Genomic DNA, 6,481 nt, shown 5'->3' on the forward strand with positions numbered 1-6,481 from the left:
CTTCTCTTTTTAGTTCCTCCATGTACACATTTGGGGTTATTTTTACCACTGGCAAAATTTTAGGGCAGATATTTCTTCTTAGTTAATCCAACTTCTTTTCATTATTAGCATACCCTTTCCTTGACAAGTACTAATTTTTGTCTCCTATTTTATAGATAATTTTTCTTTTTCAAAATTAGTATTGGCTTCTTATCATTTTCCCTTTTTAGTTTCAGCCTTTGAATGCCCACATGCATTCACTGTTTCTGTTGTAAAAGGAATGTAGCTGATTTTTTTTCCTCTTCAGTCAATATCTGTTTTCTAGCTCCAACTCCCAATGTTCTCTGTGCCCAGGAGCCATGGAACAGAAAGGTCTGGCTGGAAGATTCACACATGTGCTGAGAGCAGCTGCACTTTCAGCATTAAGCTTAATCCAAAATTCACCTTACATGTGTTTCAGCTTGGTTCTTAATAAAAACAAAATTCACTATTTTATTGAGAATTTTAGCCATTTCCAGCATAATTTTTCAGGTTTTCCAATATGTAATACCATGATATGTGGGAATTGATAAATCTATTTCATACAAGTGCAAAACTACAGATATACAAATATTTGATGATACAAATATACTTAAAAATACAAAATAGAAGTTATGGTATATATCCAATGATGCAAACAGTTACAAAGCTGTGCATATAGAGAGCAAAGTGTGGGTTTCATAAAGTAAAATAGAAGAATAATACATTTGTGGTTTTGAGGCCCTTTAGTATTAGTCAAGGGATGTAGGAAGTTTGGTTAAATTTACCCTTTTATCGCTTTCTATGGTTAAAACCAGATATAATTAGCAGCATATGGTAAACTCAAGTATTGACTTTAAGGTCTGAAGTATCTAACTGCCAGTATCAAAACTTTTGTTCAAATGAAGGATCTATGAAGCATAACCCTGCAAGTGTAATTGCTGGAATTGAAACCATGGATATAGAACATTAGAGAAGATCTCTTAAAAATACAGACATCCCCAAATAATCATAATAGATTTCTGAGAATTTTTTTGGGAACTGAGAATTCTTGGGAATCGTTGTAGGAAAGGTAAAAGTGTCCCATCCAGGTGGTACTGTCTTCTATATGTTTTATCTATGAACCTGATAATTCATCTCTGTATGTTCACTAAGCTGGATGGTTTAAGGAATTCCCATAGTAAAAATTATTACTACTAGTTTTGCAGAATTTTACCTTCCTATCATTATGGGGTAGGATATTCTAATCCATGGTCTTTGTGTCAGAGAAGTGTGGGAAGATGTCAAGCCTTTCAGGGAAATAGTTTGTTTGGAGGACTTATTCATCTTTGCAAAGGCACAGTTCAGAAGGGATTGCCTGTTATTATTTTTGATCAGCACAAAAGGACAGATTGCTGGATAACCAGAGGAGAGAAAAACTGTGATGATCTCCAACCCTTGTACATCACGCCTATAACTAACAGAAATAGTAAGGCAGTTGTTGGTCCAGTAAAAGAAAACAAAGCAGCTCACCAGGGCCAGGATCGTGTGGGTGGCCTTGGCTTCAGGAGAGAATCGTGGGCAGAGGCTGGTCCGGTGGATATGCTGGACTGTCCTGTGATGTGTGAAGAGGAGCCTCACCATGTACACACTGGTCCAGATTATGAAGAACATGCACAGGACTTCTTGTATGTCTATGCAACCTAAAAAGGCATCTATGTGGTGTCTATCAGAATTTTTCCACTACAGTACTTCAGAGAATATTTTTGCACAACTTCAGTGGTGTTGTGGGGATAACTATGATGAGCCAGATGTAGATCAGCATGTTGATGATCCAAAAAAGAAGGGAAGCAGGAAAAATGCATGTGGAGATTTTGAGCTTGAGCCACACCCACCTAGAGTTGCTGGGAGTGATCATTACAGCCTGAAACATACTCAGGAAGGACGTCGTACGGAGGGAGAGGCTCCGGCTGACTCTGTTCATGTAGAGCACTGCCTTACAACCAGCGTCATTCAGAAAATTTCTTACTCCAAAGGAATGCATTATTTCTGGAATCCCAGTGAGAAGAATTTTCAAGATATTAGCTAAGGTTAAGTGGGTAAATATCCAGTCTATAGGTTTTGTGTGGGGCTGAAATAAGAGGTTGTTAATTTGTAACACGAGTAGGAATGTATTCCCAATAAAACCAATTACAAATAGCGATAGAAAAAATATTCCCAAAATAGTAGCATTTGAAACTTTTGTTTTCATTGACTTCTTCTTAGATATATTCCTGCACAGTCTTAAAAGGAGCACAAAATGCTTGGTAGTTTTGAAGGAAATAACAGGGTTTTCTGGAGAGTACATGTGGTGTGGTCACTCTTCAGTAGGACGTGCAAATGCCCTGTAACAATAGGCAGGAAATGAATTAGCTCTAGAGGCATATGTCAGGATTATTGTTACTTCAAGGAATATTTGGGTTGAGATGAGGCATGCCTTGTTTATGAAAACATTACTGTAATCTATTTTATGAGAAATAACTTGAATTTCTTGAAGGACATATTTATTCACTAAAATCAATATTTTGGATTTATATAGATTCCATTTAAGTTATACATATACATTCTGAATGTTATTAGACAACTGAATGTACTTCAATTCTTTCATGAACAACAAAATGTTATTAAGGGATTTCAATGTACATTATTACATTTGTACTGTGCATGACATGCATTAACATTATTGTCACTCACCAGAGGAAGACCCATCACCAGAGTCGCACATGCATCCTGATCCTGTAAATTCCTTTTCCTGACCCTTTCTCTTACTCTTCCCAACTCCAAGATGCTTCCAGTGGACACAATGCATATCAGATCAGCTCACAGGTCAGACACTGCATCCTCCATTTCTGCTCTGAAAATGCACTTAATCTTTCGCTATATCCTGACATCATTGCTTCCCTACAACTCTTTTAGTGGATTCTTTCTCTCTCAAGCTTCTTATCCCTTCAAGCCTCTACTGGGAATGTCCTCTTTGATTCCCAGCACTTCCAGCTAGTCCCCCGTCACTCCAGCTTTGAAACTCTTGTCATCAGTCCACAACACCCACCACTGTCTTTGCAAAATAATCTGCTGATACCAAGTCACTCTTCTCTATTGCTCCTGACTCCCTGTGACTCTCCCCAGCCCAACCTCTGTAGGGTTTTTGATAACTTGTCTGCATGCACACCATCTGTGCAGTCCCTCACCTCTCACACTTGTGGTCGCCTCTCTTCCCACTCTCTTGTCCCCCCACCTCATCCACTCTTTCTCTTGCTCAAATACTAGAAGTTGTCATGATCAATATTGTACAGTTGGCACTTGAGCAACACAAGTTTGAACTGTGTGGGTTCAGTTACACATGGATTGTCTTCAAGAAGTATATCAGAAAAATTTGTTAAGATTTCTGACAATTTGAAAACCTTGCAGATGTACATCACCATGAAATACATGAAAAAAACGAGTAAATATATGTCATCAATGCATGAAATATAAATAGGTATCAGTATATTTTATCATTGAATACCATAATTATACACAATCTATTATTAAGAGTTAAAATTTATCAAAATGTAAGCACAGAGCCACATCCCATACCTGGTGCCATCCACAGTCAAGATAAATGTAAATAAACATAGAGATGACATATTGTAATTACAATTACATTACAAACATAAATAGAGAGTATTAAATAAAAACTGCTTACAATCAACTGTAGAGCCTATTGTAACATGGTAATAATTTCCTTGCTACCTCCTGTCTCTGTTGTGGTGACCTCAACTGTTGGGAATATCCTCTGAAAGCACCAGGTGATGCTCATCACATCCTTGTGGGCAGTTCATCTCTCCAGGAAATTATGTATCACAGTACAAAGGGATTATTTTTCTCATGTAGTTCTCATGTATTGTTCATGGTGTTTAGTGCAATACTGTAAACTTTGAATAACACCACGGACCCTAAGAAGTGCCATAGTGATGCTGGAAGCACTCAACAGACAAAAGTCATAATATTGCAAGAAAAAATTGGATTGTTTAATATGCACTGTCGATTGAGGTCTGCGACTCAGGTTGGCCAGCATTTCAAGGTAAATAACTCCTGTGTAAGACTATTGTAAAAAGGAAAAAAAGAGGAGGAAATTCATGAAACTTTGCCACAGCTGTTCCAGCAAGTGCAAAAACTAGCACTTTTTGTGAACTGACTCTTTACCTCATATTGAAAATACAGCTTTTGTGCGGGTACAGGATTGCCATATGAAAGTCATCCTTATAGACTGTAATATGATTTGAGGGAAAAAACCCCACAAAGTCATCATATGACAACTTAGAGCAAAAATAAAGTGAAAGAGCTAAAGCTGGAGAATATTATGCCAGGAAATGATAGTTTGATAATTTTGTTTGGCTTTAAAAATATCAACAGGAGAAGCAGGTTCTGCAAGTTACAGGCAGCAGATGAGTTCCCAGACGCCATGAAGGAAATCACAGAGGAGAAAGGATATCTGAACAGGTTTCTAATGCAGATGAACATGCCTGTTCTGGGAAAAAACGCCACAAAAGACATGTATTAACAAGGAAGAGAAGCAAGCACCAGGATTTAAGGCTGGAAGGGATAGGCTGACTCTACTCTCTTGTACACGTCTGTGATAAGGACTGCTGTTATGTATAAATCCACTAACCAGTGAACCAAGAGGGGAAAATAGAAACAACAGCCACCAGGTTTTTAGTTAGACAAGAACAAGGCCTGGACAATGAGAATTCTTCTGGATTGTTTCCACTGATGAGCTGTCCCTGAAGTCAGGGAGTACCTTCCCACTAAGGGACTGCCCTTTAAAGTTCTTTTGATGTTGAATAATGCCCCTGGCCACCCAGAGCCCCATTAGGTCAACACCGGTGTCAAAGTTTCCTACTTGCCCCCAAACACAATGTCTCTAATTCAGCCTCTATTTAAGGAAGTCACCGGAACCTATAAGGATCACTTCGCATGGTACTCTCTGGAAAGGATTGTCAGTATATGGAAGAGAACCCCAATATAAAGAACATCAAACATCATCAGTCTGAAAGGATTACACCATTAAAGGCGCCATTGTTATAGAAAAAGATGTGAAAGCCCTTAAGTCCAAACCAAAAATTTCTGCTGAGGAAAATTGTGTCCGGATGTTGAGCATGACATCATAGGATTTACAATGGAGCCAAAGAGGGGAATCACGAAGGAGGCTGTGGACGTGGGAAAAGGTGGGAGGGTGTGTGTGTGAAAGGTTTCAAGTCAGGGATCTTGGAGATATCCAAAGCTGGTAGACACCACACCTGAGGAATTAGCAGATGACAACCTGATGCATGCATGAGTGCTTCCGAGCCAGTGCCGGACGAGGAGGAAGGAGACACGGAAGAGGCAGAGCCTGAAAACAAGATGATATTAGAAATCTGGCAAAAGGGTTCTGAATCTTCAAGACTGCCCTTGACTTCCTTTATGACACGGGCTCTTCCATGATACGGGCAGGGGAAGGATTGGCACCATATAGAAACACTTTCAGAGAAATGAAGAGGCAAAAGAGTTGGACAGAAATCATGGTATGTTTCCCTAAAGCCACACCGGGTGTGCCTGCCTCCCCTGCCTCCCCTTCCACCTCCTCCGCCTCTGGCGCCTCTGCCACCCCTGAGGCAGCGAGACCAACCCCTCCTCCTCCGCAGCCTGCTCAGCGGGAAGACAAGGAGGTGCGGACCTTCTTGATGATCCACTTCCACTTACTAGTAAATAATCCTCATGCCCTGTGGTTGATAAACGTCCGTTATGTGTATGTGAGTGTCTCCGTGTGAAAGTGTAATCACTGGGCAGCAGGAACTGAGTGACACCTTTCTGCGTCATCATCATCATATGAGACTTGTATGGCGTGCAGAGCCCATCCTTACATAGACAGGAGGTGAGTGTTATTTAATATAACGTTAATAAGGGTTTAATTTTTCTACTGTTCTAACACTTTGTCTTCAAAGAATTACTTTACTGTACAGTTTGCATTTCTGTCTCTCTCAGGAGTGAAGAAACTGCATCAACCTATCATCACAGGTAAGTGATTCTTTAAATATGTAACGCTGTTTCTAATACCATATTACGAGTGTGACTATAATACTGTATGCCATAGACATTTTATAATGACCCCTCATTAGTGTGCATATGAGGTGACCATGATCACTGACAGCTGCCAGAATGGAAGCATGTCACTGCTTCTGTATGATCAGTGGGTGAATCATGATACCTATAAAGAAACACGAACTTCTCTGTCACATTATCTTTTCATTTTTTATGTCTAGTGTTAGTAATATGTAGAAATCTACATTGTTTTGTATCATATAAGATACCATTGATGTAGGTACTGACAGATGATTGGTTCACCTTCTAACAAATGACATAAACTTACGGCATTAGTAAATACTGTACAGTACTGTAAATGTATTTTCTCTTCCTTATGATTTTCTTAATAACATTTTTCTCTAGC

At 39.3% G+C, this 6,481-nt stretch overlaps 1 pseudogene; it reads right to left on the reverse strand.

The window, feature by feature from the left end:
* Positions 1–1,058: 1,058 nt before the first annotated feature.
* Positions 1,059–2,420, reverse strand: LOC118923779 (vomeronasal type-1 receptor 4-like; annotated as a pseudogene).
* Positions 2,421–6,481: the final 4,061 nt, after the last annotated feature.

Source organism: Manis pentadactyla, chromosome 13, assembly GCF_030020395.1.
Source record: "Manis pentadactyla isolate mManPen7 chromosome 13, mManPen7.hap1, whole genome shotgun sequence".
Taxonomy (NCBI): Eukaryota; Metazoa; Chordata; class Mammalia; order Pholidota; family Manidae; genus Manis; species Manis pentadactyla.